General features: G+C 40.6%; 1 non-coding gene across 1 annotated transcript; it reads left to right on the top strand.

Annotated features, from left to right (window-relative positions):
* The first annotated feature begins 16,229 nt into the window (after positions 1–16,229).
* LOC145077479 (small nucleolar RNA R71) lies at positions 16,230–16,336 on the top strand. The gene has a single exon (XR_013693221.1). It is a non-coding gene; the product is annotated as a small nucleolar RNA R71 (small nucleolar RNA).
* The last annotated feature ends 8,194 nt before the right edge of the window (positions 16,337–24,530 follow it).

Raw genomic sequence — 24,530 nt, 5'->3', positions numbered from 1 at the left:
CAGAGTTGTATGTGAGGGAGGCGATATCGCGACATGGAGTTCCGATCTCGATTGTTTCAAACCGAGATGTGAAATTTACTTCCAGATTCTGGAAGAAGTTTCATGAGGAGTTGGGTACGAGGCTTCATTTCAGCACCGCATACCACCCATAGACGGGCGGGCAGAGTGAGCGGACGATTCAGACGCTCGAGGATATGCTTCGGGCATGTGTATTGGATTTCAGAGCGAGTTGGGACACGTATTTGCCCTTGGTGGAGTTTTCTTATAACAATAGCCATCATTCGAGCATTGGCATGCCGCCCTTTGAGCTATTGTATGGGAGGAGGTGTCAAACCCCCATTTGCTGGGGAGAAGTAGGGCAACATCGAGATTGTGCTTCAGACGACAGAGCAGATCCAACAGGTCAGAAAGAGGTTGTTGACTGCTCAGAGTCGGCATAAGAGTTATGCGGATAGACGCCGGTCCGAGCTCGAGTTTCAGGTCGGCGACTTCGTGCTCTTGAAGGTCTCTCCTTGGAAAGGAGTGATCCGATTCAGGAAGAGGGGCAAGTTGGAGCCCTGATATATTGGTCCTTTTAGGGTGATCACGAGGGTGGGCAGGGTAGCCTATCGTTTGGAGTTGCCAGCAGAGTTGGGTCAGATTCATGACACTTTCCATGTATCGCAGTTGCGGAAGTGTATAGCCGACGAGTCGGCAGTGGTGCCATTAGAAGATATTCAGGTAGATGCAAGCCTGAATTATGCTGAGAGACCAGTGGCGATCAGGGACCGGAAGATCAAGGTTTTAAGGAACAAGGAAGTGCCACTGGTGCAGGTCTAGTGGCAGCATCGAAAAGGGTCAGAGTTGACTTGGGAACCGGAGCGTGAGATGTGGGAGCAGCATCCGGAGTTGTTTGCGAAGTGAGACTTCGGGGGAGAATTCTGATTCTAGAGGGGGAGAATTGTAACACCCGGATTTCCAGGTATGAGATTTTGTTCCTTTATTTTTGAGTTTTGTGGGGGAACTCGGTGAGTTGGCGTCTACACTCGCCGAGTATGGTCGCGGATTCATATGCGAGTTCACAGCTGGACTCGGCGAGTTCATGAGTGGACTCGGCGAGTCCACGCTGTTTAATGAAACCCTAATTTCCAGGGTTTGGGACCTATTTAAAGGCCCTTATGGCCGTCCATTGCGGCTACCACACCCCAGAGAGAGGGTCCTAGATCGCTTGTGAGGTGAAGAGAGGCCATTGTTGATCATTTGTTGGTGAAATTTGAAGGAGAAGATGACCAAGGCAAAAGAAGGACGAAGGAAGTGCAAATCTAGTGTCTTCAGAGATCAAAGGCTTCATATTAAGATATTCCTTCGGACATTCTCCAGTTTTGGGTGTTGATTCATAGGGTTAGGGTTTTTAAACCCTTTAGAAGAATAATATGTAGAGTATTTATTCCCCTCTCGAGTTTGTGGTTTGGATCTGGACTCAAAGAGGTCCAGAGACTTTATCCCATGGAGCTTTATGAGTCATTTTGGGATTATTGGACTTAGGTTGCCATTTTTGGGACTAAATCACCATTGGATGCCATTATGTTGATATGTAAGCATCAAGTTTCGAGCTTTACGTGACTTTCGTGCTTGGGAAGGCCAGATCTGTGGATTAGGGGCACAGATCTGACCCCAGGAGGTCAATAGAGATGGTGCATGGCATGAACTCGCCGAGTTGTTCTTGAGACTCGGCGAGTAGGGTTAGGGTTTCACGTGAATAACTTTGTGAGTAGACTTGCCGAGTTGGGGGATAACTCAGTGAGTCAGAAAGGGATTAGAGGATTGGGGTTCAAGGCGGTACTCGCCGAGTTGTTCTTGAGACTCGGCGAGTTGAGTCGGGGTGGCCCCGTGATTCATGCCAGGTGTGACTCGTCGAGTAAAGAGAAGGACTCGACGTGCCAAGAAAGGGACTAAGAGGGTCAGTGGATACGTGTAGACTCGCCGAGTCGGGTCAAAGTTTGACAGTTGACTTTTGTTGACTTTAGGGTTTGGTCAACAATAAGGCCTTTGAGCCAGGAGAGGGGTAAAATGGTCTTTTACCCTTCTGAGGATGTTAAGAAAGGTTGGAGTATAGTTATATTTATGGGAGTATTTGCTTTATGTGATTAGGCGGAGGCTAGATCATGTTTCTACCAAGACAGAGACTTACCGAGATATCAGAGGTGAGTCTTCTTACTATACTGTACCTGGAAAGGTACCTATGTGTGATCGAAAGGTCTTGTATGTTATGAGATGCATGTTTTGCATTGCATGTTCTGTGTGCGTTATGTATGTGATATGTATGTTATGTACGATAGGGGCCGGAAGGCATTATGACGTGAACCGGAAGGTCAGGGAGTCATGGACCGGAAGGTCGATACGAGTAGGACCGGAAGGTCTATTGGGACTGGGACGGAAGTCCCCTGAGACACATGCACCAGAAGGTCGTGTTGAGTGTGGCCTGGAAAGGCGTATGTGTGTAAGCGTATTTTGGGGAACTCACTAAGCATTTGTGCTTACAGTCATTGTGTTATGTGTTTCAGGTACTAGCGAGGACCGTGGAAAGGCGCTGGCATGACTCGTACACACTAGAGAGAGGATTTGATTTTTGTGATCTTGGGATATGATATGTTTTGATAACTATTACTGCATATTTTATGAAACATTTTATGTGAAAATGGTTGTGAAAAAAATGAAAATTTTGTTTTGAAATTCACGTTGTTACACTTTTATGACCTCCGTAGCGGTGGTTCGGCTAACAGAGCACTCCCTTTCATGGTTTGTCGCATCGCCAACCAAGGCGAGCAAAAAAGGGTAAACGCCAACCAAATCCTAGACATTGGTGCCACCGCCCATATCACAGCAGTACGTCTTCGTCGCCTGGACAAAGAACATGATCGAATAATAGAGCGCAACTTTTCCCTCCAGAAAGACATTACCAATGCTACAGCCGAGGTAAGGGAGTTCCGGAAAAACCAAGCCGCAATAGATAGGCGCGTCATCGAGGCTGAACATCAAGTAGCTCGAGTTTGGACTTCCACAAAAACATACCATGGACCGCAGCGTACCACTCGCTCGGAGTAGAGCGTGTACTTCTTGCGCTATGTATATACTTATCGAGTGAGCATTGGTGCTATTATTTCCTTTATGTATGTAAACCCGATGAATTGTGAGTACATAATTTGAGGGTCTAAATGCGGTCAAATTTTCCCATTTTCATTGATGTACTCTAGACCTATGTTAAGGTCAAATTTTCCTGATCGATGTATCGAATATTAATATCAATGAGATTGACACGCATTTATTATTGCATTGGGTATTTCATTAAATTCTTAAAATACTAAGGAAATCATGCGCTTATTTTTTTGTGTTTCCATTTCACAATTAGCTTACAATTTCGGCAATTTTCGGAACATAAAGCATATAATACTAAAGCTTTCCATAATCATTTCTGAAGACTTATCAAGAATTCATCTTTTAACTTATGGCAGAATTATGCCACCAAGAAGAAATCCTCGACGCTTCAATACTACAGGAACACCAACACCACCTACACCACCACCCCCATCAATGGACAATGTTGTTTTCCAGGCAGCCATAACAGCTGCTGTCACAGCAGCAATGGCTCAGATGAGCAACAACAGGTCAGGAGGAGGAATAAACAGATCTACTAATGGTCAACAACATGGTCGTTCCGGGGAATGCACCTACAAAGACTTCACCAATAGCAAACCCATATCCTTTAATGGTACTGGAGGAGTCATGACTCTATCCCAATGGATAGAGAAAACGGAAGCAGTATTCAAGATCCGATTATGCCAAGAAGGGAGCAAGGTGAAATTTGCTGCCTGCACTTTCTCCGAACGAGCCCCAACGTGGTGGAATGGCCACATCAAGTCAATAACTCTAGTAGTGGCTAACTTCATGGGATGGGAAAACCTGAAACAAATGCTCATGCAAGAGAACTGCCCGAGATGCGAAGTTCAGAAGCTCGAGCATGAGCTTTGGGGCCTGACTATGATAGGCTCAGACATCACAACCTATACCAATAGGTTCAGTGACTTAGCAATACTCTGCCCGGGAATGGCTGCTCTAGAGAGCAAGAAGATCAAGAGATACTTCTGGGGACTGTCACCCTAGATTCGAGGAAGTGTGCTAGCTTCCAAACTAGTTAATTTCGATAGTGCCTAACAACTAGCACAATCCCTCGTTGACCATGGCGTCTGCCAAGGATTCATGACTACTGTTCTGAAGCAAACCATAGAGAGCAACAAAAAACAACAACAACAACAACAACAACAACAACAACAACAACAACAAGAAGAAGCTTTGGAACAAAAGAAAGGGTCAATCTTCACAAGAACCTTCCAAGAAACAACATGTAGTGGTAGTCCATGCCGCTACTACTCCCACTACTGTTCCTGTTACCCCTACACTGGCAAAGCAATATGCTGGGAACCTTCCCAAGTGCAGCAAATGCAATTTCCATCACAATGGAAATTGTCGGGTGATGCACTGTAATAACTGCAATAGGAATGGGCACACTGCCCGTTTCTATAAGGCACCAGCACAACCAATCAACCAAGTTCCCAGAGTCGATGTGGGCCAGGCGTGTTATGGATGTGGTGAAGCTAGGCACTACAAGAGAGATTGCCCTAAGTCAAGGAATGCTGGCGGCACAGGAAGAGTATTGGCAATCGGGCAGAATGAAGCAATAGTTGATCCCACGGTGCTTACCGGTACATTTCTTCTCAATAGCACTTAAGCATGCATACTATTTGATTGTGGTGCGGAGAGGAGTTTCGTGAGCCATGAGTTCAAACACTTAAAAAGATATTTACAGTAGAAATGGAAAACGGTAAAACAGAAAGCACAACCGATATGTACATAGGCTGCACACTAGATTTAAATGAACACTCGTTCCAAATTGATCTAATGTCGATCACTATAAGAAGCTTTGATGTCATCATCGGTAAGGATTGGTTAAGACTTCACCATGCAGATATACTTTGTCACGAAAGGGTCGTTCGCCTTAATCTTCCAAATAACAAAACTCTTATCATTTATGGGGATAAACCCGATACCAATTTACAAATCATCTATTGCGTTAAAGCCCAAAAATACCTACGCAAAGAATACCATGCTTTCCTAGCCCATGTACTAGATAAGGAAAAAGAAATGAAAGATATCAAGGACATCCTAGAAGTCTACGATTTCCCCGACGTCTTCCCTGAAGATCTTCCAGGAGTTCCACCAGAACGTCAAGTCGAGTTCAGAATCGACTTGATTCCCGGAGCTACCCCAGTGACAAAATCGCCGTACCATCTATCCCCGGCAGAGATGCATGAATTATCCAGACAACTAAACGAGCTACTCAATAAAGGATTTATCAGGCCAAGATTCTTAGCTTGGGGAGCACCAGTCCTATTCATCAAGAAGAAGGATGGATCTTTTCGCATGTGCATCGACTACCGAGAACTGAACAAGCTCTCAATCAAGAACTGATATCCCTACCATGCATAGGCGATTTGTTCGACCAACTCCAAGGAGCAAGCTACTTCTCAAAGATAGATTTAAGACCCGGGTACCATCAGCTGCGAGTCCTGGAAGGAGATGTTCCCAAGACAGCCTTCCGAACTCGTTATGGTCACTACAAGTTTGTAGTGATGCCCTTTGGATTAACAAATGCGGCGGCAGTGTTCATGGACTTAATGAACTGAGTATGTCGTCCTTTCCTTGACAAATTCGTAATAGTGCTCATAGATGATATACTCATCTATTCGAAGAGTGAAGAAGAACATAGTCAACACCTCCGACAGGTCTTGGAAACATTAAGGACAGAGAAGTTATACGCAAAATTTTCAAAGTGCGAATTTTGGATTTGGAAAGTAGATTTCCTTGGTCACGTGGTCAGCAAAGAAGGGATACACGTGGACCCTTCCAAAATCAAGGCAATCGAGAACTGGCCAGCTCTAAGAACTCCAATGGAAATCCGACAATTCTTGGGTCTTGCTGGCTATTACCGAAGATTCATACAGAACTTCTCAAAGATTGCCAAACCGCTTACCCCCCTGACTCAAAAGGGTGTAACCTACAATTGGGGAGAAAATCAAGTCGATGCGTTCCAAACACTGAAACAAGCCCTATGCAGCGCACCTATCTTATCCCTGCCCGAAGGAACAGAAGAATTTATGGTCTACTGCGACGCATCAAACCAAGGTCTGGGATGTGTTCTAATGCAATGAGGAAAGGCCATCGCATACGCCTCGAGACAACTCAAGACGCACGAAGTCAACTACACTACCCATGACCTTGAACTAGGAGCAGTCGTTTTCGCTCTAAAGATCTGGAGACACTATCTCTAGGACACAAAATGCACAGTCTTCACCGATCATAAGACCCTTCAGCACATTCTCAGCCAAAAAGAACTTAACATGAGACAGAGACGATGGGTTGAACTACTGAACGATTACGAATGTGAGATTCGTTATCATCCAAGAAAAGCTAATGTAGTAGCTGATGCTCTCAGTCGAAAGGAATACTCGGGCAGCCGAGTGAAATCCTTAACCATGACGATCCATTCACACCTGTCCACACAAATCAAGGAAGCTGAAATGGAAGCCTTGAAAATAGAAAATGTGGCAGAAGAAGCTTTAAGAGGAATGGATAAAAATCTTGAAGTCAAGGGTGACAGAGTTCATTACTTCATGAATGGAATCTAGACACCGAAGTTTGGTGGATTCAGAGATGTTGTCATGGATGAGGCTTATAAGACTCGATACTCCATGCATCCTGGTTCTGACAAGATGTACCTGGATCTTAAGAAATTGTATTGGTGGCCGAACATGAAAGCTGAAATTGTTGCCTATGTAGGAAAGTGTCTGACCTGCGCCAAAGTCAAAATAGAGTATCAAAAGCCTTCAGGATTGTTACAACAACCTGAAATACCCGAGTGGAAGTGGGAGCGGATAACCATAGATTTCATAAGCAAGTTACCTAAAACAGTGTGTGGACTTGACACCATCTGGGTGATCGTCGACAAATTAACCAAATCCGTGCACTTCCTACCAATAAAGGAAACTGACAAGATGGAGAAACTAGCTCGAACATACATCAGAGAGATTGTGTGACTGCATGGTGTAACAATATCCATAATCTCCGACAGAGATAGTAGATTCACCTCACGGTTTTGGCAGTCACTTCAAAAATATCTAGGGACGAGACTAGACATGAGTACCACTTATCATCTTGCTAATTGTTATCATTTTTATTTTATTGATTAATTTTTTTTATATAGTTTAATTTTAATTTTAATTTTAATTTTAATTTTAATTTTAATTTTTATTTATTATGTATTTTCCAAATCTCGATGCTTTTGATGCTTTTCTTGAGGATGTAGTACAAGAAATTAAGCAAGAAGATGAGGAGTATGACTCAGATGAAGATTTGAAGAAATTTGGAAGATGGTTAGATAACATCTTGCACAACACAGAAGGGACATCTGAGTTACTAGATGAAGAATTTAATCCAGAAAGAGACTTGGAGGAGCTGGAAAGATTGCTAGCAGAGAGGTTAGATGAAGAACAAGAACAAGCTGAATTGCAGGAACCAAGTTGTGGTTTGACCATTACCACGACATGGTCCCCTGTTCTTCCGGTTTGTGTTTCGAAGCATGGGGTGACGATTCCAACTTTGGAGAAAATTCTGAAGCGCGATCCATTTCTGATTAGTACCCGACCGGTCCCAACCCTTGTCAATATTCTTGGGTTTTATGAATTCAAGCTCGTTTGGCCAATTTTTGAAGCAAAGAGTCGAATTTTACAAATTGGTCCAAAGAAAATATTTAATGCAATGGATGGATGGGCATTGATTTTATTAGAAGTTTATTAAGTTGGGAATCCAGCTAAAGACTCGCACAAAAAGAAGCGCTTGCGGGAGGCAACCCGTCATTAGAGTTTGCTTTTCTTTTTCTTTATAAACTTCTAGTGTTTAAGGATAATTTAGGATTTTTTTTATTTTAATGTTTTTTTATTACTTGGTTTTTGTTTTTGATCTTTTCAGTTGAGTGTAAGGATTGCATGTGAGAGGCTAGAGTCAAGGCTGACGAAGCGAGAAATCGAGTCTAGGCGAGAGAGGAAATGAAGTTTTGAGTCAAGCTATGAGTCCAATTGATAGAAGGGTTATAGAGTGTTTATTCCCTGAAGAAAAATGAGGAATTATTAGTTTGTATAACCCCCATACATCAGAAACGGACTTGGGCAGAATAAAATTTTTGTCACACAGCGGTCTACTCGCTGAGTGCATCTTATGGACTCGCCGAGTCCATGTGAAAATTCACGATTCTTCTGCCATTTACGCTTCAACTCGGCGAGTCTACATACTTACTCGACAAGTCGCTCATTCTTCTTACTTTTGAGCTGAAGATTTGATGACATATGATATGGGCATTGGTTCTATTCTTTGAAGATCATTTTCCGAGCATTTCCAAGAGATTTTCCCTTATATTTGGAGCTTTTATAAAGACTGTACCACACGAGATTTTGACACCCAAGACATGGATGAGCTGTTCCCATGTCTAAAGTCAATTGAAGATGTAGCTGAAGAGAAGAGATATCAACCTCGCCACTACTATCCCAGGGGAGTTTGTTCCAATTCCCTCTTTATTTTTATGTTTCTTATTCATGCATAATATGCAATGGGGACATTGCATAAATTAAGTGTGGGGTAGGGGTTGGTTAAATTACTTAAATTTCAAAAATCTTGAAATCTTAGTTAATTTTGAAATTTTTGCATTAAAATTGTAGGGCTAATTTAGAAAATTTTGGTAAAGCAATTAGGGTTCATGCTAGTATTATGTTTGATGATTTTTTGAAGACCCAAATGTTTAGTTGAGCCTATATACGTTCTAGTGCATTTGTGGCTTCCTTATTCTAGTGAAATCATGGGACAAAAACACAACCTCGCTTAGTTTGAAGGATGCAATATGTTTAGCATCGTGTACCAGAAATGTATCCAGGAAAATTATTATCGTTAGCCAATAAAGGTTGAGGTTGAGCGCCCCTGCTTAAGCATGTAGGGTTTTGAGTGAAAAAAAAGTGAGGTACATGTAAAAAAAAGTAAGAATTACAAGAAAAGTTGTAAGAATTTTGGAGCAATTAAAGTGAAGATCAAAAGATCGAAAATTCCGAAGAAATTCAAAAATTTGAAGATACCAAAAATCAAACAACAAGGTGGTGAATTCAAAGAAATTAAAGATCAAATGTCAAAGAAGTGAAGAATTCCAAAGAGCTCCAATGTGGTATCATAAATTGTAATTGTCTAGATTATGTATGCTTGGGTTGCTCAACCAAAAATACCTTGAGGTTAATAGGTTTTCTGAGGATGGATTCGGAGGGATGCATAAAATGAGCATTGTTCAAAAGAAGTGGGTGAGTGTTTATGAGGATTGTGAGTATTTAGAGTATGGGGGTTCCTTAGGAAAATTTTAGACACAAATGCATGCGTTGCGGTCTTGACATAATGCATGGGTTCGATTGGGATTGTCTTATATGTAATATTAGTGTACTAAAATTCAGTTTTGCTTGGGGGCAAGTAAAAGTCAACAAAAACTTGATGTGTGTGAAACAAACTAGTTTTAATCCTACTAACTTAGACAAAATAAACACACGAAAGGCAGTGTACCTATCGATTAGTAATATAGTTCAAGCAAGTAGGGTATCAAACACAGGGAACGGTAAACAATTAAAATAAATGCTAATATTATCTAAATAAAACAAATAACAAAAAGGGGGTTTTCTCTAGTTTTACAAGACTGGAAACTTAATTAGAATAACCAACACACAAATTAACTAACTAGCAACTAAAACAATTAATTACCAACTAAATTCAATAGTAAAGAGGACTTCTGTTTAGGTATGACTCATTTGTTCCCATGGATGATTTTAATGGATTAATTCTTCATTGGCTACCGATTAAGATAATTAGGTTCACATTCGCTATTCCTAATTCTTAGAAAACAAATTAACTCAAGCAATGGCCAGTTGTCTAAATTAACGGGTTTCCTAGATTATTGATTCGGGTTAAGTAAGACTTGTAGTGGTTAACTAAATTGGCCCTTCAATTAACCTCTTGTCGATGTTCATCCATCAAGCTTACACATTAACTTACCTATCTTCTAGTTAATTCTAGTTTCACGTTCGTTATTCCTAGACATACAACTATGTGGTCACAATAAATCATATGAAATTAATAACTAAGAGATGTTCATACAACTTAATTACTGATTTATTAACAGAAGAATAGTTATTGTCAACACATAAGGTTCTTTAACAAGCTTAACAAAACATAATTACCAATTAAAATTAATCCTACTCAAATAATCAATCCATGTTCACAAAATTGTCTACCCTAACAGAAGAATAAGTTTTTAGCTCATGATTGCAGTAAACATAAACTCAAAAACGAAATCAAAGTATGTAAACATGATTCAAATCAAAAAGTTACTAAGAATAAACCAAAATTGTCTTGATTCTCTTCACAATTGAATGTAGGGTTGATTCTTCAGTTCCTCACGACCTAGCAGCACTTCCAATCGTTTCTCAGCCTTATCGATCTGAAAGTCCCACTTTTTCCGAACAATGCTCATTTTATGCAACCCTCCGAATCCATCCGCAGAAAACCTCCTTATCCTCAAGGTATTTTTAGTTTAGCACCTAAGCATACATAATCTAGAATTACAATCATTGATACCACTATGGAGCTCTTTTGGAATTCTTCACTTCTTTGACATTCAATCTTTGATTTCTTTGAATTCACCACCTTATTTGATTTGATTTCTGGTATCTTCAACTTTTTGCATTTCTTGGAATTTTGATCTTTTGATCTTCACTTTATTTTCTCCAAAATTCTTACAACTTTTCTTGTAATTCTCTCTTTTTTTTATTTTTACATGTACCTCACTTTTTTCACTCAAAACCTACATGCTTAAGCAGAGGCGCTCAACCTCAACCTTTATCGGTTAATGATAATAATTTTCCTAGATACATTTCAGGTTTAGGCTGCTAAACATATTGCATCCCTCAAACCAAGCGGGTTTATGTTTTTGTTCCATGATTTCACTAAAATAAGGGAGGCTACAAATGCACTATAACGTGTATTGGCTCAACTAAACATTTGAACTTTCATCGGATCATCCCACATAATACTAGCAATTATAATTCAAATTATTATCACTAGATTCAATTATAAATTTTCAATTTTTTTTACTATCAAATTCTATGATTATCTAGCAATTTACTTTTTCTACCCCTACCCCACACTTATTTCATACAATGCCCTCATTGTATTAATAAAAATAAATCAAAATTAAAGAAAAGGGAGAAAAAGGAACAGACTCCCCTGGGATAGTGGCGTGAGCATCTCCAAAAGTGTGGAAAACGTGCATCCGGAATATTGACCTCCAAAAATAGAAACTCGGTGTAGAACTGGGTGAATATGTAAATAAACCACGAACATGACTCGAAACTTCAATTCTTCAAAGTGGGTGTTAGTAAGTAGAAATGTGGGCAATGATAAACTGGGACATGTCGTGGCAAGTATCTGGCCACGTCGTGATATGAGATGAAAACGCGAACAACAGGCTGCTTTATTTCTTCAAATTTCATGAGCGCCACGACGTGGCGTAAGGATCCCACGTCGTGGAAACTGGACATCAGCAGAAAATGCCTTAATTCTTTTATGCACTCTAGCAACTTGACCAATGTGTAAATGGTTTAAGACGCTTCTATGTAAATATACTTCCCAACTGTAACCTCTCTCTAACTAACGTACCCCACACTTATCTTCAATTATGGGTTCCAACTCACGGCTCTAAGCTTCCTTGACTCGACAAACACGACTCTAGAGTTAACCTTATATGCTCCTTAGAATTCCAATGCTAATCTGAAAAAATGGAACAACCCAAAAGAAATAAAAGAGTAACATCATACATCAAGAATGTTTTACATTACACACCAAATTCAAACATAAAAAAAAAAACTAAAAACCACTCAAAACAAAACAAAAGAAAAAGAAAAGGAAATAAAATCAATCATCATCTTGGTCTTGCGCTCCACTTCGCTCTGCCCCGTCATTTTGCAGACGCCATAGCTCCTCCCATGTCGGAAAATAAGGATACTGTGGTGGCATAGAAGGTGGTCGGGTCACACCCAAATGCGAATAAATACCCTCAGTAAGCTGGGTATGGTAAATGGCATGCCCCCGGAGATTATCCAAATAAGTTCCCACCCGACTCTAAAAAGGGTCGGTGGGCACTCCCTGCACATACTGTGAAGCAGCACGCTCTCTCTCGACCTCCCCTCTAGCTCGCACATTCCGACGCCACGGTCTAGCTGGTGGTTGCTGCCCTGGTTGCGCCTCCTCGTGCTCGTCATCTATCGGTGGTATAACAAAACGACCCCCGATATTCACCACCGCTCGCATAACTCCCAAGACTTGAATGGTCAAGTCTGTGTCCGGGAATCGAGTAAGATTCCTCACAAAATCATGTGTCAAAATATGATATGACCTAGTAAGGCGAGTAACCAAATGCCCTCCCGTAATCGGGCTCCCGGGCCTAGAATTGGTCGCTTTCTTCCCCATGAACCTCGCCAACATATACGGTAAATCACAGCAAACTCCCGGGGTAATAAGAGTCCATAAATAAAACAAATTCTGAATGGGGACTTTATCACCATGATGCTTGTGATTTATTGAAAAAGTGATCAGGCGATGTAAAAATCGAAAAACAGGATTCCGAATTTGCGACTCACTCGAGTCACAAGTATTGTACTCATGGCTAGAAATGCTCCTCCAGAACTGAACATCCAAAACACCGGGATTAAAATCCCGAACGTAGCCAAGCAAGAACGGCATGAAAAACAGAGATTGAGTCTCCACTTCGGTATAAAGCCCCATACGCCAAGCGAATTCCCGAAGACTACACTCTCTATAAAAACCACCCAAACGAAACACAAGTGCCCGGTTGTAGGTAAAATCAATAGTGTGTTCCTCGAAGCATACGGTAGAGAAAAACTCCACCGATAATTCCCGATATACGGGTTCTTGAATGGCAAACAAATTCCTCCACCCGTGACAAGTGAAAAAAATTGGTCCCCTTCGTATGTTTTTGACCAAGAGCGTGTCAACTCAGCAACCATTCCCACTCCACCGAGCCATCCCCAATCGATAATTGCGGCTATCGCAAACTCCCTATTGTACAGCCATCCCAGCCGATTCTCATAAGTAGTTAACAACGGTCGGGGAATGTTTTGAGGAAACTGATATAAGGGATGTATACTTGCTACATCAATCGGGTTTTCCTCCTGTGGAATAGCTCTTCGTGGTCCCATTTCTGCATATAAAAGCAAACCAAAGCAGCAAACATCCAAAACACCGGGATTAAAACATATTAAACGTGTCTACCAGAAGTCACGACGTGGCCAGGCTACGCCACGTCGTGGGCCGCAGTCGCTAACAGTTTTTGGATCGGTCATTTTATGAGCGATTTCTACCAAAATTAGTGCTTGGGGTTTGTTCCTATGGACATTTAAGGTACATGCAACCTAGAATCAACAACTAATTTCAACCAATTTCGTGAATCACATAAACCCTAGCCATGAAAATTTAAAATTGGAAAAACTAACTGCAAATAATGAGTAGAACACATACCAAGTAGATTAATTGGCAAGATCTTGCAAGGAAATTGGAAGTAGATTAAGAAATTGGCTGTGGGGTTTTGTTGTTCCCGTTCGTGCGGCAGTATCAAATGGGGATGGGGGTTATTTGTCAAAGGGTTTTAAGCATATGGTCCCCCCCCCCCCCCCGTGACTTTTTAAAGGCCACGTCGTGGCTGGCTATGCCCACGTCGTGGACCTTAAAACAGTTTTCTAGTCCCGTGTTTTCATTTTTACCCACGACGTGGCTGGCTATGCCCACGTCGTGGAAACTGCCTGATTGCAAAATTTTAATAAAATCTCACATTTTAACTAAATACTATGCATCTCATTCATTAATTAAAGTTCCCCACACCTAATTCTTTACTAATTATCAGTTATTGGATGATGAGTTGATATCTTTCCTAATTAAACGATAAAAAAATTTAAAAAGAAAAGAAAATGCAAACCAAGCTCGGGTTGCCTCCTGAGAAGCGCTTCTTTTTCTTGGAGTCTTGAGCTGGACTCCATGCCTTCTACGTTGAATCTTCTGAAGAGTCCACCATTAAGATCTTTTGTTCATTGAACTGCCTCTTGTAAGCTTGAACTCACCTTTTATATGCCTTCTTTGAATTCTCCTTTTTAGTTTTTCCATCTTCTTCAAGCTTGCGTTTTGTGCCCTTTGTTTGTTCCTTGCACTCCATAGCATCATCCTCCTCTTTCACTAACGGCTTTGTCACTCTTGAAGTGACCTCCTCTTCATCACTTGTCATTTTCTCATCCTCTTTGCTCACCCAAGAAGGCGGACTCTTGTAAGCTATGACTTCAATCAAATATGGAACAGATGCCCTCGGTTTTGTTCTTTTGACTTGATGAACTGCCTTGATCTCTTCTTCCATAAGCTTTTCCAGTTCTTCTAGTTCATTCTCTTCATTAATTGTGAACACCTCTTCTTTATCCTCTTGAAAGTCATCTTGTATTCCAAAGACTTATTGTTCATCTCCAACCCTCAAAGTGAGCTTAAACTCACGGATGTCAACAAGAGCTCCAGCAGTGTTAAGCAATGGACGACCAAGGATTATTGGCACATCGGGATCTTCTTTCATATCCAAAACTACAAAGTCTATTGGAAAAACAAATTTTCCAATCTTCACCAAAATATCCTCCACGATGCCCCGGGGTTGTGTCACCGAATGATTCGTCATGTGAATCTTCATTTTTGTAGCCTTCATCTTCTGAATCTCCAATTTTTGATAAAATGAAAAAGGCATCAAATTAATGCTAGCCCCAGAATCGGCTAAAGCATTAACCTTCATTTTATTCCCAAACTCACACGGAAGAGTGAGGCGTCCAGGATCCCCCATCTTTTCTGGTGTCTCTCCCAACACAGCTTTTGAAGTTTGTTCACTTAGAATTACTTTAGACTGCTTCTTTAATTGCCTTCGAGTGTCTATCAAATCTTGCAGTAATTTCTGATTCTCGGGAGTTTTGGATAAGGACTCGACAAAGGGAGTATTAATTGGGATCCCCTTCTCATGCTTTACAAACTCTAAATGCTCCTTCTCCGGTCGACTAAGTGCAGCTCGGGTGGGAAATGGCAAAGGTGGCTGATAAGCTGGAACGGGTTCAAAGAATTTTTGATCAGACATGCGCCACGCCGTGGCCAGAGGAGTGCCACGTCGTGGCGAAGCTGTTTCAGCAACTTTTTCACTTTCGAACTTTGACTTCTTGGGTTTTGGATCGGGCTGCTGCGGTTCTTCTTCCAATGCCTCCAGGAACTCAGAGATTGCTTCTTCTTCAGTATCGATGGCCATTACGTGAGATTGGGTCTTCACTTCGGGATTCTTCGGGGACAAATTTTCATGAACTAGAGTGGCTAGTTGACCAAATTATACTTCAAGGTTGTGGATGGAGGCTTGCTGATTCTTTATCAAAGTTTGTTGTTCCATAATAGCAGTATCAGTGGCATTGTGTCTCTTTTCCGAAGCTTCCATAAACTTCATCAAAATGGTCTCTAGGTCGGGTTTCTTCTCGGCTGGTGGCTGCTCCTTCTGATAAAGGCCTCGACCTGTCTGCCTATACTTCTCTTCTCTTTGCTTCTTATACTCTTCATATGGTAGCCACTCCTTCTTCGGTTTCCTCCAGTCCTCATCGAACTTATCCCTACTAGAGTAGCACACTTGAGCTTTTCTGTTCCCAAACTCATCTATATTGCAGTGCTTGGTCAAGTGTGGACCACTGCATCTCTCGCAACCCACTCTTATGGCATGTATTGACTGGTCCATTTTTGTTATCCTTCGATCCATATTATTCAGCATGGCCATTACAGCTGCTATTTCTTCAGTTTGGGCCCCTCCTCCGCCTTTGATTCCATCTTGCCTAGGGTTGTGGTATTCGCGAGAATGCTTCGCGAATTCTTCAATAAGCTCCTTGACCTCGCTTGGATTTTTCTTTGTCAAAGGTCCTTGAGAATCAAGGATTTGTCTTGTCATCACGTTGACCCCATCATAAAAGATTGACATCTCTTGCTGCACATTTAGATCATGCTGAGGGCAATTTCTGAGCAAGCCCTTGTACCGCTCCCATGCTTTGTATAATGACTCCCCCGGCTGTTGCTCAAAGTTGGCTATTGCCTTCTTGAGTTTGGCTATCTTGGATGGTGGGCAAAACTGGTCCAGGAATTGCTCACGCATTTGAGCCCAAGTGGTAATTGTACCCGGTGGAAGTGCTTTTAACCACTCCTTAGCAGCTCCTTTGAAAGTGATGGGAAGCATCCTAAGCAAGACTGTGTTTATGTTGACATTTGGGACATTGAAGTAATCCGCAATTTCGTTGACTTCATCTAGATGCTTAAAATCATCCTCATGATCTTCCCCGAAAAATGGGATGTCCTTCAGTGCAGTAAATATGTGTCCCTTCAGCTCGAATGTGGCAGTGGCAGGTATTGCGGGTTGGACTAAACCGGGACCCACATCTTCTCAGATCCGCTTCTTGTAAGCTCCCATGGACATTTCTTCAATTGCTACCATCTCGTTCCTTGGCTCGTTCTCGGGTTCGCTCGTGTGTTCTTCAAATTCCGGTTCGGTATCGCTTTCGGACTCGGTTTAGACGGGTGTATGATCCAAATGCTCAAAATTGCTCTTGTGCCTCGTGGATGAACTTGACTCTCATGTCTTCTTTCCCGACTTCCTAGAAAAAGCTGACTTCAATTCTTGTAAGGGCGTCTTTTTCTTGTGAAGTACAGACTCGGGATCTTCAAGTGGTGGCACCAAGTGTGTGTTTGAGCTTTTGGTCATGAACTCCTGCAACTTGCTAAACTAAAAACGTAAAACTGAACTAAAATAAGAAAAACTAACTAACAATTAAAAATCTTGTTTTTTTTAACTGTCCACGTCGTGGCAGGTATCTGGCCACGTCGTGGACTCTGTGACTGATAGAAAAAAAAAATATTTTGCTAAAAAATAACTTTTTGTGGTTTTTACTACACAAGAAGGATCGATTAATTTAACGCAAATAAATAAGCTAAAAACTAAGCCGTTCCCCAGCAACGGCGCCAAAAACTTGATGTGCACAAAAGTACTCAGTAATTTTAATATTTATAATAACAAACTTAACTAACTATGCACTTATAGGCAGTGTACCTACTCAGATTACAGTATAGCTTGGGTAAGTCGGGTTTCGATCACAGGGAACGATGTTCTAATTAATTTACTCACTATTAAATTAACCTAATTATTAACAAGTTTAAAGGGGTTTTATCTGATTTTGCAAGATCAGATGAACTTAAATCAAATTCAATAAGTAAAAATACACTCCTGTTTAGTTTGAATCCACTTCTTCCTTATGGCTAGCTAATGATTACGGATTATTAAGTTGGTTTTTAGTTATATTAGTAATTTAGTTCTAACTTACCAATAATTAACTAATTCATGTCTAACCATGTATGTTCACACATAATTAAACACAGAACTACTTATGAATGTAAATATGCTATGTAAGATTTGTTATATAAACGCAATTATGGTCACAATACACGTTCTCTAGCACAGCTAAGCTTATTTATTCTAATTGCTAACTAAGATTGGTCAATCCTAGCTCTAACAATTTAATGTTCACTAAATCATTAGGTAAACAAATTCATGCAGTTAATGGTCACTAAGCTACACAGAACATGCAATCAACAAATTAGAGAAACAAACAATAGCATGCTAGGTTATGCAAATCAAACACAAGCAATTTTTACCAACTAAACTTAATCCATAAACATTGAACTATTCATAAGTTTGAGGCTTCATCTAGCTAAACAAGAGTAGCTAGATTCAGCTACTCATCATAGCAACTAAACCAACACAGCTAAAAGTAATAAAAGACATGTTCTAATTTAACTAAGATATAAACCTCTATTCTTTTTGGTGTTGAAAACCTTCTTCCAGAACTCTTCTTTCGCTCTGAATCGTCTCCTGGAACTCTTTCCTTCAGCCAAAAGCTTCTTTTTTTTTCGTAATAATCAGGAGAACTTAAATAATCTCCAAAAACCCGCGCCACGTCGTGGCCAGCTTTGCCACGTCGTGGGCTTCAAGTAATCCGTATCTTCCAAGGAATCCTCCGCATCGCGATGTCTATCTTCTGGAAACCTCTTGCCACGTCGTGGCCGACTTTGCCACGTCGTGGATTCAGTATTTATCGTGGATTTATTCTTTTCTTGTCTTTCAAGCCTCCCATGTTCCTCATATTGTCACTTTTGGTCCCTCTCTTCGAAAATCCTTTTAATTTACTGAAAATAACAATTTAAAGTCATAAGTAACATTATTCTAAACATATTATTAATTTATTAATAAAAATGTACTTAAATATTGCCTAAAAATAAGTATAAATATGGCAATATCAATATATATATATATATATATATATATATATATATATATATATATATATATATATCTACTTACACTATTTTTAGGTATGGAAAATACTTATGCATTCCGGTTTTTGGAAACTTTTAGAACTCTATTCATTTAAGGAAAATATTGGATTTTCTAGATACAAACTCAGTTACTTTAAACAAAAAGGCACAAAATTCTTATACACAAAAATGCTTATGAACTCACCAACTTAATTGTTGACACTTTTTCAAAACTACTTGTATTTCTTAGGGATTCAGTAATACAGACAAACAACAGCTTTGTGGGAAGGAACGCTAAGGCGTCAATTTCAAACTTATTATATCATCATAATGTAATTTCTTTTCAAACATGTATCACATTCAACAATGTAACTTTTAAATTATATTTACGATGGTTGTGTTTACTTTCTTTACAAATATTTAACTGTTATGATACTACATGAAGTAATCCACCCCCGAATGTTTCCACCATTCTGGTTTGGGGGTGTAACATCCATTGTGACAAATACGGGTATGTGTGGAAGGTAGTATGGGCCCGTACTACTAAATGCACAAGATCTGTATGCATAGCAATGAAGTCACAAACCCCAAGAGTTTAGTCTCTTCATGATGGTGATAACATTATGAATTATGGCATTTCTGATATATATATATATATATATATATATATATATATATATATATATATATATGTATATATATATATATATATGTATATATATATTGGTTCATTTTCAATATGGTGTTCACGAGGGGTTTAGGATCTGGAGTTGGTGACTAGGATAGGCCAGCATTGTCAGATGATGACATTTGTGAGTTGATCGCCATTGAGGTGGATGTTGTTGTCTGGGGTGCCATCCCTAAGGTTTTTGGGTCTGTCAATACCGTGATGATTGATTTGTTTGATGAGCGGTACGTCACTATGACTGAGGCTGTTGTTGTTGCAGACACCGTAGCTATTGCTACTGCTGGCGTTCAGAGGAGAGGATTATTCCAGTATTGGGACTTCAGCAACATGAAGCCCCAGAGTTTGACAGGTTCAAGGACCCGATTGTAGACATGAGTTAGATTTCTGACGTGGAGTGTTGTTTCTTCACTTGTTCCTGTCCAGAGGAATAGAAGGTCGGGTGCAGCCTGAACCTTCTTTCACTAGACGTAAAGGACTGGTTGAACATGGTGATTGGTTCTTATACTCCTGAGTTGAGAACTGTTATTTCTTGGGAGAAGTTCTCAAAGATGTTTCGTACTAGGTATGTTTACTTGGTAGAGAAGGATAGGTTGGCTCAGGAGTATTCGTATTTGAGGCAGATGATGGAGTCGGTGAAGGAGATTACTAATATGTGTACTAAGAAGGATCTTTTCTTCCCAGAGTATGCTGCTACGGAGTAGGCTCAGAAAGTGTGATACTTGATCATGCTTAAGACTGATATTAGATAGTTTGTATCTACCCAGCACTATAGTACCCATTCCAAACTTAAGGATGCCACACAAAGATGCGAGATTGAGATTGATACTCAAATGATGGAGTAGATACAGGCTCCCATTCAATCACAGCCTGCAACGAAGCAGTTCAATACTGCTGATTCGCGATCAGGTGGATAGACAGGCCGTACTTGTGGTAAGGTTCATGAGGGTGTTTGTCGATCATCTTCTGGTTGCCACAAATTTGGAAAAGTGGGGCATTATGTGAAGGATTGTCGTCGGCGGAACCCATTAGCGAACACCAAGATTCGTTACCATTGTGAGCAGGTTGGCCATGTGAATGCCAATTGTCCCTTGCTAGCTGCCAGACCAGTACATGAACTATCACCGACTACTTTGAGGATCCCAGATGGACACCAACGTAGGGAGAAGCCCCTAAGGGCTCGAGTTCGTGATTTCCATCTCACAGCGGAGGAGGCCAGGGTGGCGCCTAACTTTGTTACCGATATGCTTTCATTTATTACCCTGTCAAGTTTTCTTTATGGTATACTTATGGTTATGATTCTGCTAGGTACCTTCTTGGTGAATTCCTTGCCTGCTCTTGTACTTTTTGACTTAGGTGCAAGTCCGTATTTTGTGTCTCAGTCCTTCAATAGGAGTTTTGATATGAATCTTGGAGAGTTGGAATGTCCATTGTAGATTTCTATCGATAATGAACATGGTGTTTCTACATTTAGAATTTTTTAGGATTTTACCTTGGAGATATTCAGGGCATCTTACCCAATCGATAATCCTTATCCTATGGGGGATGTGTTGAGAAGATTTGGTGTCATGATAGATTGTTAGGTGTAGCAGTTTGTGGTTCGAACCCCAAGTGGGGGAAAACTGATTATTTATGGTGAGGGTACCAGGGTTGGATCAGCCTTTTATTCTACTTCTAGGGCTTGGAAGTATCTTCAACATGGATGTTCGTGATATCTTCCTAATATGATTGACACTCAGATGGAGAAGGGGGGTTTGGTTTCAGATGTGCCTGTAGACAGAGAGTTTCTAGTTATATAAGTGGAGGAGTTACCCGATGTGCCTCTTGTGAGGGAAGTTAACTTCACTATTTATTTAGTTCCCGATGTGGCCCCGATTGCTAAAGTGACATACCATTTAGCTCCACCAGAGATGCGTGATTTTTCTTCTCATCTTCAGGAGATATTGGTCAGGTAGTTTATTAGACCAAGGAGTTCGCCTTAGGGAGCACCGATATTGTTTGTGAAGAAGAATGATGGGTCTCACGGCATATGTATTGATTATTAGGAGTTGATCCAGTTGATGGTGAAGAACTGTTACCCACTTCCATGGATTGATGATCTCTTTGATTAACTGTAGGGTGCATCATGGTTCTCCAATGTCGATTTGAGGTCAGGGTATCACCAGACGAGGGTTAGAGAGGAGGACATGGAGAAGACAGCGTTGCAAACTCGTTTTTGGTCATTACGAGTCTGTGGTGATGCCGTTTGGGCTCACCAATGTGCCTGCGGTATTCATGGATTTGATGAATCGGGTATGCAGGCCGATGCTCGACCGATTAGTTATTGTTTTTATCGATGATATCCTGGTCTATTCCAAGACTATGGAGTAGTGTGGGGAGTATATTCGAGAGCTACTGGGATTTTTAAGGAGGGAGAGGCTTTATGCCAAGTTCTCAATGTGTGAGCTCTATTACAGAGGTCAAGCTCTTAGGACACCTCGTTAACCAAAATGGTATATTGATCGACCTGGCGAAGATTGAGGTGGTTACGTAGTGGGAGGTCCCGAAGAATCCTTCAGAAATTTGGAGCTTTATGGATTTAACAAGGTATTATCAAAGGTTTATTTTGGATTTCTCCGAGGTTGTTGCACCTTTCACTCGTTTGAAAAAAAGGGTGTGGATTTCCATTGTGGGCCTGAGCAGCAGGCTACGATCGAGACGTTGAGACATAAATTATGTGAGGTATCGGTGTTGATCCTCCAAGAGGGTGTGGAGGATTTTGTTGTCTATTGTGATGCTTTTATCAATGGTTTGGGGGTAGTATTGATGCAGCTAGGGAGAGTTATTGCGTATGCTTATATGCAGTTGAAGCCACATGAGGTTCGGTAGCTGACGCATGATCTAGAGTTGGGGGAATGTTGTTTGTCCTCAAGATTTGGCGGTGCTATCTATATGGGGTCCAGTGTACCATCTACACGGATAAAAAGAGTCTTAGATATCTCATAAATCAACCAAATCATAATATGAGGCAACGTAGATGGCTTGACGTAGTCAAGGATTATGATTGCGAGATTATATACCACCCGGGCAAAGTGAATGTAGTCGTTGATTCCTTGAGCCGCAATTTGGCTAGTTATTTTGTCAAGGGCTTATGTATGAGGATTTCTATCGATTCACCACTTCTAGATTTCATTAGGGAGGCTTAGGTCGAAGGAGTCAATAAGGAAAATTTGAAGCAAGAGAGAATCAGGGGTAAGATTGTAAGGTTTTCTACTGATAGCAATAGATTGTTGACTCGGTGCGGTCGGGTTTGGGTACCAGATTTTGGTGGGATTAGGCAGACTATGATGGAGGAGGCATATAAGTCCAGATTTTTTGTACACCCTAGAGCCACAAAGATGTACCAGGATCTGAGACTTAGTTATTGGTATCCGTACATGAAGATGAAGATACCCTGGTACATTGAGAAGTGTTTGACTTATCAGATGGTCAAGGATGAGAATCAGAGACTACACGGCAAGCTTCAGCCGTTGGAGGTTCCAATATGGAAATGGGAACATGTCACCATGGATTTTATCAGCAAGTTACCTTGGATGGCTAAGAGGTTTGATATGATATAGGTTATTATGGATCGTCTAACCAAAAGTGCCCACTTTCTAGCTTTTCGGGAGAGCTCTTTGGTCGAGAAATTGGCCGATGTGTATGTGCATGAGATTGTCGCTCGACATGGTGTTCCAGTTTCCATTGTATTTGATATAGATGTTTGGTTCACCTCTCGATTTTGGCAGAGGTTCTACGAGGAACTAGGTATGATATTAAACTTTAGCACCGCTTATCATCCATAAACTTATGAACAAAGTGAACGAACCATCCAAATGCTCGAGGATAGTTGAGCACTTGTGTTATAAATTTTTGTGGGAGTTGGGACTCCTACCTTCCTCTAGGTGAGTTTTCTTACAACAACAACTATCACTCCAGTATCAGTGTGTCACCATTTGAGCTTCTTTATGGGAGGAAGTGTCATACCCTAATTTGTTGTGGAGAATTCAGTCATAGGGTCATGAAAAAGACCGAGGTAGTCCTCTAGACAAAAAAGAATATCCAACAGATCACGTAGAGGTTACATATAGTTCAGAGTCTATAGAAAAGTTATGCCGGAAAATGTTGATCCGAGTTGGAGTTACAGGTCTGCAATATGGTTTTGCTGAAGTTATCACCTTGGAAGGATGTAATACGCTTCAGGAAGAGGGGAAAGTTGGGCCCTGATTCATCGGTTCGTTTCGAGTAGTTGCCAGGGTAGTCATGGTGACCTATCGACTTGATATGCCTGAGGAGCTCAGTCAGATTCACTACACCTTTCATGTTTCTTAGATTCAGAAGTGTATGGTTGATGATTAAGAAGTGGTTCCTTTCGATGATATTCAGGTTGATGATTTCCTAAATTATGTCTAGCTACGTGTGGCGATTTTGGATAAGAAGACGAAGGCCTTGTGCAACAAGGTGATATCATTAGTCAAAGTTAAGTGGCAACAATAGAAGAGTTACTGGCAATACCAAACTTCGAGGACAAAGTCTGATTCAAGTGGGGAGAATTATAACAACCAGATACCAGGTAATCTCCTTTTTGACCCAAAAGATAATCTATGTAGCAAATTGGTCCATACGCAAAGCATACTTGGGGGACATGCTTGGCGTAGCTCTTAAAAATGGGATGCACACTTAAGTGAATACGTTGGGTGTGACATCCCCATATTCACAGTCATTTTAAAAGTTTTATTTATGTTTATTTTAAAAGCAGAGGAACCTTTTTAAAAAATATTATTGCGAAATTTGTCCCAAAAAATATGATAAATATATTATCAAAGCATTTTCGAAGAAATGTATTTTATTAAAACATTGGGATGTCGTCGTCAATACAGAAACATAAGCATAACAAAATATTACAAGCCTTACAATAATTAAACTATTGGCTTAATACTCCTTGAATCTCTCAACAAAATGTATTTTTCGTATAGCTACCAGTGATACAATAAACTGAGTGGGTCTGGTTGGGAAACCTCGTAAGTACATAGGGATTTCAAACACACAATTTTATATCACACACACACATACACACACACACACACACACACATATATATATATATATATATATATATATATATATGCTTAGGTTATTCTATTCCAAATAATTATTATGCGGACGTATGGACAATTCTATTCTTTGAGAATGATAAAGAAAATATGTTATTTGATAATATAAATACATTCAA

Source organism: Lactuca serriola, chromosome 9 (genome assembly GCF_051521515.1).
Source record: "Lactuca serriola cultivar US96UC23 chromosome 9, Lser_US96UC23_V15, whole genome shotgun sequence".
Lineage (NCBI taxonomy): Eukaryota > Viridiplantae > Streptophyta > Magnoliopsida > Asterales > Asteraceae > Lactuca > Lactuca serriola.
The sequence above is the reverse complement of the archived record's forward strand: the minus strand, read 5'-3'. Positions and strand labels throughout refer to the sequence as shown.